Here is a 19,646-nt window from a genome sequence, read left to right as displayed (position 1 = left end):
GGTTTCCACCCTAGGGTCCACCAACCCCTCAATTAATGCTAAGGGTCCACGGCATAAAATTTTGCGGAGGTACCGAACCCATTCCCAACATATGGTTTGTCTTTGTTTCCTCCTCCTCTGGTATTTCATTCTTCTCTTCCAAGCTACCCCTCCCTGACACTTCCACTGTCCTCTCTCAGCCGGCTCATGACGTCCACTTACCCTCTCCTGATCTCCACCCTATCATAGTGGTTGTAGATGGGTCATATTTTGCATGGAGGTCAGTCACCAGTGGAGTGCCTCACGGATCTGATCTGGGACCCTCAATCTTCGTGATTTTTTATAAATGACCTGGATGAGGAAGTGGAAGGATGGGTTAGTAAGTTTGCTGATGACACAAAGGTTGGGGCTGATGTGGATAGTATGGAGAGCTGTCAGAGGCTACAGTGGGACATTGACAGGATGCAAAACTGGGTTCAACCCAGATAAGTGTGAGGTGGTTCATTTTGGTAGGTCAAATATGGTGGCAGAATATAGTACAAATGGTAAGACTCTTGGCAGTTTGGAGGATCAGAGGGATCTTGGGGTCCGAGTCCATAAGATGTTCAAAGCAGCTGCGCAGGTTGATTCCATGATTAAGAAGACGTATGGTGTATTGGCCTTCATCAATCATGGAATTGAATTTAGGAGCCGAGAAGTAATGTTGCAGCTATATAGGACCCTGGTCAGACCCCACTTGGAGTACTGTGCTCAGTTCTGGTCGCCTCACTACAGGAAGGATGTGGAAGCCATAGAAAGGGTGCAGAGAATTACAAGGCTGTTGCCTGGATTGGAGAGCATGCCTTATGAGAATAGATTGAGTGAACTCAGCCTTTTCTCCTTGGAGCGACGGAGGATGAGAGGTGACCTGATAGAGGTGTACAAGATGATGAGAGGCATTGATCGGGTGGATAGTCAGAGGCTTTTTCCCAGGGCCGAAATGGTTGCCACAGGAGGAGACAGGTTTAAGGTGCTGGGGAGTAGGTACAGAGGAGATGTCAGGGGTAAGTTTTTTTACGCAGAGAGTGGTGAGTGCGTTGAATGGGCTGCCGGCAAAGGTGGTGGTGGCGGATACGATAGGGACTTTTAGATAGGTACATGGAGCTTAGTGAAATAGAGGACTATAGATAAGCCTAGTAATTTCTGAGGTAGGGACACGTTCAGCACAACTTTTTGGGCTGAAGGGCCTGTATTGTGCTGTTTCTAAAAAACACTCCTCTGTTCCCTTTGATCTGCCCACTTACTCAGCAACTTCACACTTGTTTTATTTCTGAACTCTCTCACTCGTGATATGAGTCCATCAAACCAAAATATTGACTCTCTTCCCCTCTCCACAGATACTGCCTGATCTGCCGAATGTTTCTAGGACTTTTGGTTTTTTTTATTTTTCATTAACACGAGGAAACCTGCAGATGCTGGAAATCCAGAGCAACACACGCACAAAATACTGGAGGAACTCAGCAGCATCTATGGAGAGGAATAAATATTTGGTGTTTCAGGCCTTTCTTCAGGACTGGGGAAGGATTGGGGAAGGACTGGAGAAGGATTGGGGAAGATACCAGAATAAAAAGGTGGAGGGGAGGGGAAGGAGGCTAGCTGGTAGGTGATAGGTAAAGCCATGTGAAAGGTCGAGGGCTGGAGAAGGAGGAATCTGATAGGAGAGGAGTGAGGACTATAGGAGAAAGGAAAGGAGGAGAGCACCCAGGGGAAGTAATAGGCAAGCAAGAAGAGGTAAAGGGTCAGAGTAGCAAACAGAGGAGGTGGGGGGAAGACATTTGTTTATCAGAGGGAGAAATTGATATTCATGCCACCAGGTTGGTTCCTCCTCCACCCTCAGGATGGCCTCATCTTAGTGCAAGAGGTCATGAACCAACACAAGGGAGTGGGAATGGGAATCAGAATTAAAACGTCTGCGCACTGGGAAGTCCTGCTTGTGATGGAGGTGCTCAGTGAAGCGGTCTCCCAATTTACAATGGGATTTTCATTGTTATTCAGGAGTTTGTTTCAATTCTGATTCATACCAAGCAAGTTAACCATCCAAGCTAGTCATCTGCCAGCGTTTAGCATAACTTTTGGAGGAAACACAATGGACTGAATGGCCAAATTCTGCTCCTATGTCCAATGTCTTTTAGCCAAAGTCAGGTGTTTCCAACCTGCTTGACGATACTGGTCCATGGCATAAAACAGGTTGGGAACCCATGGTCTAAATAAAAAAAGAAAAGTTACAACACAGAAAAAGGCCATTCAGCCCATTCATCTATTGTTCCTATCTGTGTACCCATCCAACTATTTTTTCAAAGTTATTATTATATTTGCCTCCAACACGTTCTTCAGAAGCTCATACCACCCCCAGTGTGGAAAAGTTGCCCCTCAGGTTCCTATTAAATCTTTCCCCTTACTTTCAACAGTATGCTCTCTAGTTCTTCATTCCTCAACCTTGGGAAAAAGGCTGGGTGCATTCACCTTATTTATTTCCCTTCAGGCTTTATACACATCTCAGTTTCTGACGCTCCAAGGAATAAAGACCTCAATTGAATACTTTTCTATCTCCATTTCCATCAACAGGTTCTACTGGGCCAACTGGGAAATGTCCTAGGTGGATTAGTTGAGTTTATGACATGGAGGTGACCTTTTGACACAGTTAAGATCACAGCTTGCCCTGACCCTAGTCAAGCCTTGTGACCTGTGAGGAGACTTATTGAATTAGCTGACACCAATGATAGGGACAGAGCAGTGAAGGTCAAAACTGGACCTGACCTTTCCTGATGTCACCAGATGTTGTTGAGGTTCCTCAGAAGCCATACAATACAGGCAGCTCAACAGTCAAACGATTGCCTCTGTTAACTTGAACATTCAGGAAAAGAGTCCATAATGCTGTGCTGAGCTTTTTAAACTAGTAATTAAACACATAACTGAACTAATCCCTTCTGACTACACAAGGCCATCGCCTGCACATTTATGTGGCGATCGTGTGGACGGTCAGAGGCTTTTCCCCAGGGCTGAAATGGCACAGTTTTAAAATGCTTGGAAGTAGGTGCAGAGGAGATGTCAGGGGTAAGTTTTTTTTACTCAAAGTGTGGTGAGTGCGTGGAATGGGCTGCCGGTAATGGTGGTGGAGGCGGATACGATAGGGTCTTTTAAGAGACTCCTGGACAGGTACATGGAGCTCAAAAGCCTGGGTAACCCTAGGTAATTTCTAAGGTAAGGACATGTTCCACGCAGCTTTGTGGGCCGAAGGGCCTGTATTGTGCTGTAGGTTATCTATGTTTCTTTAAGACCATAAGACACAGGAGCACAATTAGGCCATTCAGGCCATCGAGTCTGCTCCACCATTTGATCATGGCTGATTTATTATCCGTCTCAACCCCATTCTCCTCTATCTTTTCTCCATAACCTTTGATGTCCAGACTAATCAATGAACAAACAACCTCTGCTTTAAATATACCCAATGACTTGACCTCCATTGCTACCTGATTTCCAGATTCATCACCCTCTGGCTGAAGAAATTCCTCCTCATCTCTTTTCTAAGGAGTTATCCTTCTAATCTGAGGCTGTGCCCTCCAGTCCTAGAACATCCCACTATTGGAAACATTTTCTATACATCCACTCTATCTAGGCCAGGGGTTTCCAAACTTTCTTATGCCATGGACCTTAGCAAAGTGTGCAGATTGGGAACCCCTGATCTAGGCCATTCAATATTTGTAGGTTTCAATGGGATCTCCACTCCACCACCACTCCCCCGCCCCCCAGCAACACTCCTCATATGTTAACCCTATTAGATCTTAAATAATAATATCTAAGAGCTTTTTAAATGCTTCTGTTGTATTTGCTTCCAACATCACCCCTGGAAAAGCATTCCAGGGACCCACAGCTTTCCGTGTTAAAAAGCTTTCCAAGCACACCTCCTTTGAACTTGTCCCTCCTCAGTTTAAGTGCATGCCCACTAGCATTAGACACCTCAACCTCGGGAAAATGGTACTGGCTGTTTACTCTATCTATGCCTCTCACAATCTGATAAACTTCCATCAAGTGTCCCTTCGGTCTCTGCTGCTCCAGAGGAAACAACCCAAGTTTGTCCAACGTCTTTGTCATAAACCCTCTGAACTTGGACACAAGATCCCAAGATAGTTAACGATGCTTTTAAAGCACCAGACGGATAACATACACTCAGTGGCCACAGTATTATTATATGTCCTGTACCTAACAAAGAGTCCAAGTGTATGTTCATCGTCTTCTGCTGCTGTAACCATCCACTTCAATGTTCCACGTGTTGTACATTCAAAAATGCTCTTCACACGGCACTGTTCTAATATGTGGTTACTGTCCGCTTCCTGTCAGCTTGCACTAGTCTGGCCATTCTCCTCTGACCTCTCACATTAACAAGATGTCTTCACCCAAGAAATTCAGCTCACTGGATTTTTTTTTTGTGTGGTTTTTGTACAATTCTCTGTAAATTCCAAAGACTGTTGTGCATGAAAGTCCCAGATCAGCATTTTTTGAGGTACTCAAACCACCCCATCTGGCATCAACAGTAAGTCCAAGGTCGAAGTCATTCAGATCACACTTCTTCCCCATTTTGATGTCTGGTCTGAACAACAGCTCAACCTTTTGACGATGTCTGCCTGCTTTTGTGCGCTAAGTTGCTGAAACATGATTGGCTGATTAGATATTTGCATTAACGAGCAGGTGTACAAGTGTACCTGATAAAGTGTAAGTTCAGGAAAACAGCACATGTATGTGGTTTGGGTTGAAATGAGAAGCCATAAAAGCAAGAAGCTGCAAGTGACAGTAGAGCCCTGGTCCAAGTAGAGAACCAAATGTGGGCCAGACACCACAGGAAGGCAGTTTGTTGGAAAAGTGTGGGCACAATCATGAGGACGTTCATCTGTATAAAGACTGGAAAACATCAGAAGTACAAAGAAAGGTTCGATGAGACGTTCGTTGAGCCCCAACATTCAGGTCATATTCTCTTCTCACTGCTGTCATCAGGAAAGAAGTATGGGAGTCTCGGAGCCCACACCATCAGCTTCAGTACCAGTTATTACACTACAACCAGCAGGATTCTAAACCAGTGTGGAGAACTTCTCTAACCTGAACTCTGAACTGATTCCACAATGTATGGACTCTAAAACTCATGTTTTCTGTATTATCTATCTATCTACAGTGGTGCAAGAAAGTTTGTGAATTCTGTAGAATTTTCCCTGTTTCTGCATAAGTATAACCTAAAATGTGATCAGATCTTCACACAAGTCCTAAAACAAGATAACGAAAACCCAATTAAATAAACAACACAAACAATTTTTACATGTTCATTTATTTTTTGAGAAAAATGATCCAATATTACACGTATTTGTTGGAAAATGCACGTGAACCTTTGCTTTCAGTAACTGGTATGATCCCCTTGTTCAGCAAAAACTTCAACTAAATGTTTCCAGTAACTATTGATCAGTCCTGCACATCAGCTTGGGGGAATTTTAGGCCAATCCTCCTTACAAAACTGTTTCAACTCTGGAATGTTGGTGGGCTTCCTTGCATGAACTGCTTGCTTCACAACATTTCTATAGGATTAAGGTCAGGTCTTTGACTCGGCCATTCCAAAACACTAATTTTCTTCTTTTTAAACCATTCTGGTTTTGATTTACTCTTGTCTTTCAGATCATTGTCTTGCTGCATTATCCAACTTCTATTAAGCTTCAGGTGACGGACTGCTACCCTGACATCCTCCTACAAAATGTCTTGACACTACTTTGAATTCATTGTTCCCTCAACAACTGCAAGCTGTCCAGGCCCTGAGGCAGCAAAGCGGCCCCAAACCATGATGCTCCCTCCAACACGCTTCACAATTGGGATGAGGTTTTGGTGCTGATATGCAGCGCCCCTTTCCCTCCAAACATAGCCATGTTCACTTCGGCCAAAAAACATTCTTTTGTCTCATCTGTCCACAGAACATTGCCCCCAGAGCGTTGTAGAGCATCCAGGAGGTCTTTTGCAAACTGAGACGTGCAGCAATGCTTTTTTTGGAGAGCAGTAGTTTCCTTCCATGATGGTCTTGTTCAGTGTTTTTCTTATAATGGCACATGAACAGAGACTTCAGCAAGTTATGGAGATTTCTACAAGTCTTTTGCTGTTACCTTTGGCTCTGTCAGTAGCCTGACTTTGTGTGTCTTTTTTCAGAGGGCAGGGCACCTCTACAACCCAATCTCATCTCACTGATTGGAACACCTGACTTCAAATAGCTTGAACCAGAGGTTCACATACTTTTTCCTACAAATATATTGGATTATTTTTCTCAATAAATAAATGAACAAGTATATTTTTTGCATTATTTATTCAATTGGGTTCTCTTTATCTAGTTTTAGGACTTCTATGAAGATCTAATCACATTTTAGGTCATTTTTATGCAGAAATAGTGAAAATTCTACACCACTGTAGCTACCTGGTCATTTATTTAATTACTTGCTTATTTATTTATCTATTTATTAATAATTTTTTATTTGCACAACTGGTCTTCTTTTGCACATTGGCTATTTGTCAGTCTTTGTGTATAGAGTTTCGTAAAAATCTATTATATTTCAAGTATCTACTGTAAAATACAAGATGTTGAATCTCAGGATAGTATATGGTGATATACATGTTCTAATTACTCTGAAGTTTTGAATATTTGAACTTTGTGTGCTTTCAGGGTAACTTATCTGAACAGAATGTTCTGGAATGAGCTGGAGAGTATTTGATGTGGTATTGTGCAATGGGAAATGATTCATTAATGACCTCTTGTTGAAGCTACTCCTCATTACTGCAGTCATAACGTGACCAAGTTTTACAGTTAGTTAGAGGGATGGAAGGCTAGCATTCTGCATGGTTCTCTGTCTCTGAACCGTGAGGACAAAAAGCACAGACTAATAAAAAAACACTGGAGATTCTGCAGATGCTGGAATGCCGAAGTAACATACACAAAATACCAAAGGAACTTGGCAGGTCAGGCAGCATCTATAGAGAGGAATAAACATTTCAGGCCAAGACCCTTCATTAGGAATGGAAAAGAAAAGGGGAAGAATCCTTTTAATTAGTCCTAATTAGTAAGAAGAAACTTATTAAAGTTAAGTGGTAATTCACATCAGTTTATTGAGAGAGCACACAGAAAGTAGAACAGTACAACACAGGAAGAGGCCTCTTCAACCCACAATGCTGTTCCGAACTGGCTAAGCTAAGACACCTAACCCCGTCTGCCTGCAAATGGTCCATAACCCTCCATTCTCTTCACATTTTATCAAAGAGCATCTATTCTAGTTACCTCCACCTTACACCCGGCAGGGCATTCCAGGCATCCACCAGGCTCTGTAAAAAAAAATTACCCTGCACATCTCCTTTGAGCTTACACCCCTCTTTCCTTTAACGCACGCCCTCAAGTATTGCACATTGTGACCCTGGGAGAAAGATATTGGCTACTTACACCGATGACTTGACATCATCCAATCACAAATCGTAGACTCCGCCAGCTCCATCATGGGCAATAGCTTCCCCACCATCAAAGACATCCTCAAACGGCGATTCCACAAGAAGGCGTCATCCATCATTTCCCACAACCTATTAAATGCTCCCATTGGCGAGCATCTCAAGTAGCCTCTGACGACCAAGTTCAGCTCCTGGTCTTCAGGTGTGGCTTAGATACTAAGTACCTCACAACCCAGGGCAAGCTCTCTTCTTGTTATTACCATCAGGAGCCAGAAGACACAAATTCAATGTTTTAGAAACAGTTTCTTCCCCTCTGCCATTAGATTTCTGAATGGTCCATGAACCCATGAACACTACCTTGCTATTTTGCTCTCTTTTTGCACGACATTTTTTGTATATATTTCTTACTGTAACTTATAATATATTTTATGTATTATACTGTACTGCTGCCTCAGATCAACAGGTTTCACGGCAGATGTCAGTAATACCAAATCTGATTCTGATAAGGAGATACAACGGTCTTTCTTTTTCTCTCTCTCACCGCTCATTGGTTCCTTAAGGTTGTTGTAGCCAGGGGTGGCAATGAGGACAAGCTCCCACTACCTTTTAAATGCTCCCAACGGTGTGCACCTCAGTTAGCCTCTGACAACCAAGTCCAGCTTCTGGCCTTCACGTGTGGCTCAGCTACTAAGCCCGACAGAACTCTTTCTACTGAGAGGAGAAGAGGCAAAAGCGGGACACTGGTACCTTAAAACAAGCCACTTCGGGCCGATGGGGCTCATCGGCAGTGATTAGCGGCTCATCCGGGAGGAAAAAGCTCTGATCTCAAACCTCTGCTGCCTGGCATTTAAACCCACTCATGGGGAAGGCTTGGGAGTAAACCCCGAGGAAAACTGGAGTCCCTAAGACAGTCCTACATTAAATTCAATAACGCATACAGCACCCCAGGTACCAAAATGTATGTGTCTCTGCTGTTCCTTTGGGTTTGTCAGCTGTATGGAGAGGGGGATTCTGCTATATGGGCATCAGCTTGCTCTCCGTATCTTACTGCCTAGATTGTGTATCGTGTAGACAGCTGCATGCCACATTCTTGGTTAACCCTGACCAACGGACGGCCTCATGGGGAATGCAAAAATATGGTAGATCAGAAGGCTGTTCGGGAGTCTAGGATCAGAGGGTACAGCTTCAGAACACAAGGATGTTCCTTTAGAACAGAGATCAGGTGGAATTTCTTTAGCCATTTCCACATATTGCTGCTGAGGCCAAGTCATTGGGTATATTTAAAGGTTGACATGCTCTTAATTAGTGAGGGCATCAAAGGTTATGGGGAGAATGCATGAGAATAGGTTTGAGGGGGAAAATAAGTCACCCTTGGCTGAATGGCAGTGCAGACTTGATGGGCTAAATGGCCTAATTCAGCTCCTGTGTCTTATGGTCCTGTAACAGGTCAATCCACGGGCAAGTTGTCCCAATCAGAGGGCATGGGGAATTAACGTGGGCTACAGTTTCTCCCAGACACTCAAGAATCACTCGACTGTGGTGTTCTAGGGCTAGAATGTGGCACACAGTGCAACAGGGATAGGGGGAAGTACAAGATGCCCACGACATGTGCTCTGTCACAGGAATGACGGCACACTAACTGTCTGTGTAACAGGGACGTGTGTGTGTGTGTGTGTGTGTGTGTGTGTGTGTGTGTGTGTGTGTGTGTGTGTGTGTGTGTGTGTGTGTGTGTGTGTGTGTAATGGAGACTGTGTGTGTAACATGGACTGCACCCTAATATTGTTGATGTGTAAAAAATCTCTGTACATGTAACAGGGACTGTGTCCCATTACTGACTGTAACGGGAACTGCTGTGCAACAGGGCCTAGGTGTGTAACAGGGTCTGTGTGACTGTGTAACAGAGACTGTGTCCCAGCACTGACCATGTCTGTAACAGGGTCTATGTATGTAACAGAGATCCCAGCACTGACCATGTGTGTAATAGTGACGGTGTCCCAGCACCGACCATGTGTGTAACAGAGATGGTGTCCCAGCAGTGACCGTGTGTGTAACAGAGACAGTGTCCCAGCACTGACCGTGTGTGTAATGGTGACGGTGTCCCAGCACTGACCGTGTGTGTAATGGTGACGGTGTCCCAGCACCGACCATGTGTGTACAGAGACTAAATCAGCATTGACTGTGTAACAGGAACTGTCCCAGCACTGACTGCATGTGTAGCAGGCGCTGTGTGTATACCCAGACTAAGGGTCCGAGCACTGAGTGTGTGTATGCAAATAGGATATGTAACTCTAGCTCAGAATCAGTATCAGGGTATCAGGATCAGGTTAATTATGACTGTCTTGTATGACATGAAATTTGTGAAATACTTTCAATGAGTTTTCATTCCATCTTACCCCTCCCTTTCAACCCTCGCCCATTTCTTTCAGACACAAACAAGTGGGGTAGGATCTTTGATGAACCAAGGGCCTGTTCAATACTGAAGAAAGAGGTGATTACATTGTATGCGTCAGCAAAGCCTGTTTTCTCTCTAAAAGCCAGCAACTGCTCGAAAACTTCAGAGGAAATTCTCCTAAAATATAATTGATAATACTGTAGCCCAGTCTCTGCCTCCTATCTACAACACAGTGAGCTCCCACACAAGGTTGTATGAAATCACTATTTTAATCCCACTGTCTGTTCAGAAATAACTTCTACCTCAGAAATACAAAAGATCAATTCAGAAAGAAAACAGTGAAAATTTAACAATCCGTCCTTCTGGGAGAAAGATTTTTTATCCTCAGAATTCTGTTGAGACTGAAAGGGAAGGATTTTGGAATAATTTATGCATTACTCAGCAGTAGCTCACAGGAAGCAATGGAGAGACGTGAAACCCATCCCCACCCTGGCCTGACACCAAGTATTAACACCAACACAAGCAGAGAATAACGTCCCCAGCTTCAGGATAACGCACACTGAAGCAAATGCACATGCTCTAGAGTATGGAATTAAATATCAGAGAGAGAGGGGGGAGAGAGGGAGGGGGGCGGGGAAGGGAGGGGGGAGAGAAGGGGGAAAAGAGGGAGAGAGGAGGGTGGGGAAGGGAGAGGGGGAGAGAGAGGGGGGAGAGAGAGGGGGAGAGAGTGGGGGAGAGAGAGAGGGGGGAGAGAGAGGGGGAGAGTGGGGAGAGAGAGGGGGAGAGTGAGGGGGAGAGAGGGGGGAGAGAGGGGGGAGAGAGGGGGGAGAGAGGGGGGAGGAGGGGGAGAGGGAGAGAGAGAGAGGGGGAAGAGAGGGAGAGAAGAGAGGGAGCGAGGAGAGGGGGAGAGGGAGAAAGGAGAGGGGGAGAGGGAGAAAGGAGAGGGGGAGAGGGAGTGAGAGGGAGAAAAAGGGAGAGAGCGAGAGAAAAAGAGAGAGTGCGGGCGAGAGAGGAATGGGGAGAAGAGGAAGAAAAGGGGAGAGAGTGAGAGGGGAGATAGAAAGTGGGGGGAGAGAGTGAAGGAATGAGAGGTAGAAAAGGGAGAAGGGGAGGGAAAGGGAGAGGAAGAGAGCGACAGAGAGAGGGAGGGGGAGGGAGAATGTGGGAAAGTGAGGCAAAGGTGTAGGTGGGGAGTGGGGGGGGAGAAGGAGCAAAAAAGGGTGGGAAAGAGGAGTGGTGGGACAGAGGAAGGGAGAGGGGGAGAGTGTAGTGCTAGACACAGGCAAAACAAGGTTATCATCATCATATACTGACACTCTTTTCTTTCCACCTGTCTTGCCGTTTATCATTCTCTCCACTCTCTCTCTGATCCTTACCTCTCCATGTCTCTTTTCCTCTCTCCCTTCCCTCTTTTTCATCTTTCCCTACATCTTTCTCCATCTCCCACTTGGAATACTGTGAGCCGTTCTGGTGGACACACTGCACAACAGAGGACGTGGAGACTTTAGAGAAGGTGCAGAAGAGGCTCACCAGGACTCTGCCTTGATTAGAGAGTATTTGCTATTTCTCTGGAGCTTCAGAGGCTGACGGGTGATCTGGCAGGAGTATATAATATTATGTGGCTCATAGACATCAAATATTAAAATATTAAAAGAACATGGCTTTAGGATAAGAGAGAGAAAGTTGAAAGGACAGAAGTGAGGCAATCTTCTTTAACACAGAGCGGTAGGTACCTGGGACTTGCTGCCAGCTACATTTTAGGATTGAGGATTTACGATATTTAGACAGAAATATGAACAGAGAGGGAACAAAGAGATTAGGCCTGTGTAGACGCAGATAGGATTAATTAGATTGGCACCATGGTATGTATGAAAATGATGGCCAAAGGGCCTCTTCCTGTGCTACACCATCCCATCCCTATTTCGCTTTCTCTCACCCACCTTCCCCTCATCTGGTCTCACCTATCACCTGCCAGCTTCTTACACCATCATCTCCCCTCCCCCAGACACCCACCTTCCCACTTACCTGGTCTCACCTATCACCTGCCAGCTTGTACTCCTTCCCCTCCCCTACCTTCTTATTCTGGCTTTTGCTCACTTCCTTTCCAGTCCTGATGCAGGGTCTCAGCTGCCCATTCCTCTCCACAGATGCTGCCTGACCTGCAGAGATCCTTCAGCTTTTTGTGTGTGTTGCACCGGATTCCCAGCATCTGCAGACTCTCCCCATGTGGGTTTCTTCAGGGAGTTCCAGGTTGCTCCTTCAGTCCAAAGACGTACCGGTTAGTAGGTTAATTGGTTCATTGCAAATTGTCCAATTACACCAGGGTTAAATCGGGGCGTGCTGTGTGGCACAGCTTGAAGAACCAGAAGGGCCTATTCCACACTTTACACACAAAATGCTGGAAGTACTCAGCAGGTCAGAGGGGTAACTTAAAGGGGATCAGAGGATGGTGGGTACATGGAATGAGGAGGCAGGTCCAATTACAATGTCAAAAATAAATCTGGACAGGTTCAAGGATACGAGACATTTAGAGAGACATAGGCCAAACAGAGGCGGGGAACAGTCCTGGCTACCTCACTAAATATATTTAACACACAGTTAGATAAGATTTTTGCATAGCAGGGGGATTAAGGGTTATCAAGTCAAGTCAGGTCACTTTTTATTGTCATTTTGACCATAACTGCTGGTACAGTACACAGTATAAACGAGACAACCTTTTTCAGGACCATGGTGCTACATGAAACAGTACAAAAATTACACTGAACTACGTGAAAACAACACAGAAAGAATCTACACTAGACTACAAACCTACCCAGGACTGCATAAGGTGCACAAAACAGTGCAGGCATTACAATAAATAATAAACAAGACAATAGGCACAGTAGAGGGCAGTAAGTTGTTGTCAGTCCAGGCTCTGAGAAGGACGGTAAATGAAGCTGAATTCAGCCATGATGGAGCGGGATTAACAGGCCAGACATCTGACTTGTTTGCTTATTTATTTATTGAGATACTGTATGGAATAGGCCTTTCTGGCCCTTTAGCCGTGCGGCCCAGCAACCCAAAATTTAATCCAGTCTTATCACGGGACAATTTACAATGACTAATTAAGCTACCAACCAGTACAGTTTTGGACTGTGGGAAGAAACCGGAGCATCCAGAGGAAATCCACACAGTCACGGGGAAAAGGTAAAAACTTCTTACAGAGAACGGTGCAGGAACTGAACCCAGGTCGCTGGTAACGTGAAGCATTGTGCTAACCACAACGCCACTAATCCTTGTGTTTTTTACGTTTTTATGTAAATAGGCCATTCACAACAAGGAATCGTGCTCAGCAGTGGCCAAAAGGCTCGTTTCTGTGCTGTGTAATTCTACTCCCTTTTAGATAAGTGGAGGAAAGTTTAGGAGAGATGTCAGAAGTAGTTTCTTTACACAGAGGCACCTGGAATGCTCTGCCCGGGCTGGTGGTGGAGGCAGACACATTCGGGGCATTTAAAAATCCCTTAAATAGGTGCATGGATGAAAAGGGAATGGAGTGCAGGTGGGAAGGGTTAGAATATACATAGAACATAATTTTATAGGAAAGCAACATCATCATCAGAAATCCTCACCACCCAGGCCATACTCTTCATGTTTCTGCCATCAGGTAGAAGGCCCAAGCCCCTCAGGACTCACAGCACCAGGCTGAAGAACAGTTACTACTCCTCAACCATCAGGCTCTTGAACAAAGAGTCACTTGCCCATCCATTGAGATGTTCCCACAACCAATGATCTCACTTTAAGGACTCTTGTTATTTGATGTTCTCATTATTTATTGCTATTTATTTGTATTTGCACAGTTTGTTGTCTTCTGGTTGACCTTTCATTGATCCTATTATAGTCACCATTCTACAGATTTGCTGAGGATGCCCATCAGAAAATGAATCTCAGGGTTGTATGTGGTGACATATATGTGCTCGAGTAATAAAAAAAAACTTTAAACTTTGAACCTACTCTAAGATCAATCTAACCCTTCCCTCTTACATAACCCTCCATTTTTCTATCATTCATGTGCTTAACTAAGAGTTTCTTAAATGCCCCTAATGTATCTGCCTCTACCACCACCCCTGGCAGGGTGTTCCATACACCCACCACTCTCTCTGTGTAAAAAAAACATATCTCTGATGTCTACCCCCGCTATACTGTCCTTCAAATACATTAAAATTATCCTCCCTCATATTAACCATTTCCACTCTTGGAAAGGGTTTCTGGCTGTCCAGGTTGTTCATAGCTAAGACTGATTATGGAGCAGGTTTATACAACATCATGGACTAAAGGGCCCCTACTGCACTCTACTCTTCTTTATTCTAAATAAGCACTTGTGCTTCTCTGGGCTGATTCATCCAGAGCAACACACACAAAATGCTGGAGGAACTCAGCAGGTCAGGCATTATCCATGGAAATGAGTAAATTGTCAACGTTTCAGGCCGAGACTCTTCTTCAGGACTGAGAAGGAAGGGTGAAGATGCCAGAATAAAAAGTTCCCCATTCTGACGAAGGGTCTCGGCCCGAAACGTCGACAGTGCTTCTCCTTATAGATGCTGCCTGGCCTGCTGTATTCCACCAGCATTTTGTGTGTGTTGTTTGAATTTCCAGCATCTGCAGATTTTGTCGTGTTAGTTCCCCATTTTAACCTTTTACCTCTTTGCACCTGCCTATAAGTTCCCTCTGGGTCCCCTCCTCCTTCTCTTTCTTCTGTGATCTACTCTCCTCTCCTATCCTTCCTCTCCGGTCCTTGACCCTTCCCACTCACCTGGCTTCACTTATCATCTTCCAACTAGCCTCTATCCTCTCCTTTTTATTCTGGTATCTCCAGTCCCAGAAAAAGGTCTTGGCCAGAAATGTCAACTATTTATTGATTTCTGTAGATGCCGCCTGACCTGCTGAGTTCCTTCAGCAATGTGTGTGTTGCTTTGGATCTGCACTTTGTCATATTTATGAGTAATCATAGCTTGAGGTTAACATCCCTCCGTTCTCAGGTGGGAGGAACATTCCCTAAGGTTGAGGTCAGGAAAATGTAACAAAGACAAATAAAGGTACAGAGGACCTATTTGTTTCTTTCCCTTGAACATCTGTGGACCACGTGAGTTTGGACCCTCACCCTTTGCCTGAGAGGGTGGGAGGGAAAAAAGGAAATTCCTGAGGCTGTGAAAGAAAAACGGAGTGAGGGAGGATGGCGGCAAGCAAAGCAGTTATGACACAAACAGTACTTACACAGCTGAGAATCACGCCCTTGAAATATTGACCATGTCAACAGGCTCCCTCACGTGACATTGTGTCATCTAGAACCTGGCAGGAAAGCCACCTTCCCATGACCTTCACCCACACCCCTGCCAGCACAAAACTTTCTCACTGTCTCGCCAAGGTCACACAGGCGTGGAGTCCTCACCCTGTAAACTGACTGTAATCTATCAGGCTTAAGCAAGGCTAAAGGTGGTATGGCATTGGTAAATACACACACGCACATTTACACACCCAGTCTCTCTCATACACAAACACACACACACATTTACACACCTAGTCTCTCTCATACACACACACATTTACACACCCACTCTCTCTCTCTCTCTCTCTCTCACACACTTACACACCTAGTCTCTCACACACAAACACACACATTATTTCTTTCTCTCTCTCAACACACATATACAGTATCTTTATCACACACACACACACACACACACACACACACACACACACACACACACACAGCTACCCTGTTGAGTAGGGTGAACACATCACAGGTCTAGGATTAATGTACAACAATCACAGTCTGTACACTGCTCTTGACGCTCTCTCATATCCACCCCACAACTCACACAAGCTCTGATCCTGTCAACAACATGGGTCAGATAATTCTGCTGTGACTTACAGTAGGACGGAGGAATATGGAGGGGATGAAGGTGACAGGCACAGAAAACAAGTAAGAGGAAAATAAGGGGTTAAGGCAGAAATGTGGGGGAGAGAGAAGGGGTAGGGAGAACATGAGAGGAGAGAAGAGGGGAAGATGGAGAGAGAGGGAAAGAGACGAGAGAGAGAGAGAGAGAGAGAGAGAGGGAAAGAAATACAGAGTTGTGGTGAGTGAAGTTGTCCACGGTAGCCTATTGGTCGAAGGGTAATTACAGTTCCTAACCCTGGTGGTGTGGGAATTCCTTCCCAACAGCAGCAGCAAAACATCAAGGCCACAACAGTGTGGGATCAAGGGTTCCTGGTAAATTTCAGTCAACGTAGAGCAGGAGGAAGACTATGCAATGATTGGACAGAGACATTGCCCTGGGGAAGACTGATGAAGGTCAATCATTGGAACTCCAGGGTATCACTGCAGGGCTGCCTGAAAGCACTGTCCTCAACCCAACCACGTACAGCTGCCTCATCAGAGGTCCCATCATGAGGCTGAAAGAGAGGCATGCCCGCGGATAGCTGATATGTAGGTCAGTTGACAGATCAGACAAACATCTATGGAGGCACAGTGGAGAATATCCCGATCTGGCCCATCACGGCCTAGTATGCAAACACCAATGCCCAGGAATGGAAAGGACTACCGAAAGTGGTGGACGTAGCCCAGTCCATCACAGGCAAATCCCTCCCCTCCATTGAGCACTTTCACATGGAGCACTGCCACAGGAATCATCCAGCAGCACCCATCATCCAGGCCATGCTCTCTTCTTGCTGCTACCACTGGGAAGGAGGTACAGGAGCCTTAGCTTCCACACCACCAGGTTCAGGAACAGTTACTACCCTACAACCAAAAAGCTGAACCAGCATGGAAAACTGCACTCACTTCAACACCGAACTGATTCCATAACCTGTGGACTCACTTTCAAGGATTCTACGCATGTTCTCAATATTTTACTTTTTAATAGAATTTGTACAATTTATCTTCTTTTGAACTTCACTTGTTTGTCTTTCGTATCCAATAGCTTTTCATAAATGCCATTGCATTCCTTTATTTATCTCTAAATGTCTGCAAGAAAATGAATCTCAAGGTTGTATATAGAGACCTCAGTGGCCACTTTATTAGGTACACCCGTACACCTACTCGTTAATGCAAATATCTAATCAGCCAATCATGTAGCATCAAAATACATAAAAGCATGCAGACACGGTCAAAAGGTTCAGTTGTTGTTCAGACCAAACATCAGAATGGGGAAGAAATGTGATCTAAGTGACTTTGACTGGTGCCAGACGAGGTGTTACAACAGTGGTGAGCATCCCTGAATGCACAGTATGTTGAACTTTGAAGCGGATTGGCTACAGCAGCAACCCACGTCAAGGAGCACAGGAGGTATATCCATTTGGGTCACCCGGAGAAATTGGCCGTAGTACAACACTGTATTCGAAATGGCCATAGGATTGACTTCTGTGGCACAAAACTACTGTGCCACGCCAATGGGTTTTGGGACCACCTGGTAAAGAAAGCCACTGAAATAAAACTAGAGGAAAAGAATTTTCACAGAGACGAAGATCTCACTCTAAGTAAGAATTGGAATTCAATTGCAAAGAAGGTGGGACAGCGAGAATCTAATTGGATGAAGACTAACCAATCAGGAAGGACGGATTTCCGGGGTTATAAATACCCATGGACAAGACATGCCCAGCATCATCCCTGAAGAAGATGGCAGAGTTTGTCATTGAAACTTCAAATATAATTGATACCTGCACCTGGCTGGAAGTCCAAGAAGAGCTTGTTTATCATATCCGCTGGGAAAGAACCAGATCCTCAGAATCAGAATCAGATTTACTATCACCGGCATGTGACGTGAAATTTGTTAACTTAGCAGCAGCAGTTCAATGCAATACATAATCTAGCAGAGAAAAAATAATAATAATAATAAATAAAATTTAAAAATAATAATAAATAAGTAAATTATTGTATACATATATTGAATAGATTTTAAAAACATGCAAAAACAGAAATACTGTATGTTAAAAAAAATGAGGTAGTGTCCAAAGATTCAATGTCCATTTAGGAATCGGATGGCAGAGGGGAAGAAGCTGTTCCTGAATTGCTGAGTGTGTGCCTTCAGGCTTCTGTACCTCCTATCCTTTTTCGTGTATGTACTTTGATAATAAATTTACTTTGAACTTTACAGAAATTCCTGCTGATCTCAGTTTCAAAGGCTGTGACTTCAGATCCCAGACTCTCTACTAATGGAAACATCCTTTCCACATCCACTCAATCCAGACCATCTCTGACAAGAGATTTAATCCAGCTATTGTTGACATTCAACTGTAATACCGTGACTGAGTCACACACTGTCAATACCTACACCAGGGGTTCCCAACCTGGAGTCCATGGACCTCTCAGTTAATGGTTGGGGTCCACGGCATAAAAAAGGTTGGGAACCTCTGGTCTATTGGGTAAGCACTGTGGAAGGACAAACCAAGGTAACATTTCCATCATGAGCGGTAGGGACATGGGAATACTAGAAGCATAACTCTTTGAAACTGGCATCGCCATCATCAGCTGCACCAGGCACGTCACTACAAAACGCTGGAGGAGTTCAGCAGGTCAAGCAGCATCCAAGGAAAGAAATACAGAGCAACGTTTTGGGGCTAGACCCTGCATCAGGACTGGAAAGGAAGGGAGCAGGAGCCAGAATAAGGTGATGGAGGAAAGGTGGGAGCAAAGTTAGTGGGTGGTAGGTGAGACCAGGTGAGAGGGGACAGGTAGGTAGGTGGAGGGGTACGGGACACATTGTACAACATCAACATAAAATCTCGCTCCAGTATCCAGTATAAAGGCCAAAGTGCCGAAATCTCACTCTGTGACCCTCTGTGCCTATGACAAAATTTCAAGGAGTTATGCTTCTGCATTTGCATGTCCCTTTGTTCTATGCACAGCTCAGCATCCTGCCATTCACTTTATAAGTCTTACCCTGGTATGTCCTTCCAAAGTGTAACATTTCACAGCTGTCCTGAAGAAAAGTCTCGGCCAGAAACATCAACTGTTTATCCATTTCCATGGACGCTGCCTGACCTGCTGAGTTCCTCCAGCACTTTGTGAGTGTTGCTTTGGATTTCCAGCATCTGCAGAAGCTCTTCTTTTCAAATTCCATCTGTCATTTTTCAGTCCAGGGATAGATCATTTGCACAAAATGCTGGAGGAACTCAGCAGACTAGGCAGCATCTATTGGAAAGAGTAAACGTCGACTTTTCGGGCCAAGACCTTCACCTGGACTGGGATGTCACCATATACAGCCCTGAGATCCATTTTCTTGCAGGTATTCACAGTAGAACAAAGAAATACAAGAGAATCAGTGAAAAAGACTGATAAGCAACCAATGTGAAAAAGAGAAACTGTGCAAATCAAAAAATAAATAAATAATGTTAAGGAAGTGAATTGCAGAAATCATAGGTTGTGGAGTCAATTCATAGTTGAGGTGAGTGAAGATCCCACGCAGGTGCTTAACAGCAACCTTGCATTCCTTGTCAGTAAGACCAGGGAAATGATTGTGGACTTTAGGAAGGGGAAATCGAGGGACCACACACCAGTCCTCAATGTGGGATCAGCAGTGGAAAGGATGAGCAATTTCAAGTACCTGGGTGTCAACTTATCTGAAGATCTATCCTGGGCCAAACATATTGAAGCAATTACAAGGAAGGCACGACAGCAGCTATATTTCATTAGGAGTTTGAGAAGACTTGGCATGTCACCAAAGACTCTCGCAAATTTCTAGAGATGTGTGGTGGAGTACATTCTAACTTATTGCATCACTGGTATAGGTTGATAGGTTTTTAGTCAGGG

At 44.6% G+C, this 19,646-nt stretch overlaps 1 protein-coding gene across 6 annotated transcripts in view; it reads right to left on the bottom strand.

Moving 5' to 3' along the window:
* nrip1a (nuclear receptor interacting protein 1a) overlaps window positions 1-19,646 on the bottom strand; it is a 128,352-nt gene that overhangs the window by 62,739 nt on the left and 45,967 nt on the right. For 3 of the 6 annotated variants that reach the window (XM_073044809.1, XM_073044807.1, XM_073044812.1), the window contains exon 2: window positions 202-330. The exons of 2 other annotated variants lie outside the window; for them this stretch is intronic. The gene's annotated coding sequence lies outside the window, so the exon portion shown is untranslated. Of the gene's footprint in view, window positions 1-201; window positions 331-15,112; window positions 15,136-19,646 lie in introns of those variants that run through there. One more of the 6 variants, XM_073044810.1, reaches the window with a different exon arrangement.

Source organism: Hemitrygon akajei, chromosome 5, assembly GCF_048418815.1.
Source record: "Hemitrygon akajei chromosome 5, sHemAka1.3, whole genome shotgun sequence".
Lineage (NCBI taxonomy): Eukaryota > Metazoa > Chordata > Chondrichthyes > Myliobatiformes > Dasyatidae > Hemitrygon > Hemitrygon akajei.
This window is presented reverse-complemented; position numbering and strand designations above follow the sequence as displayed.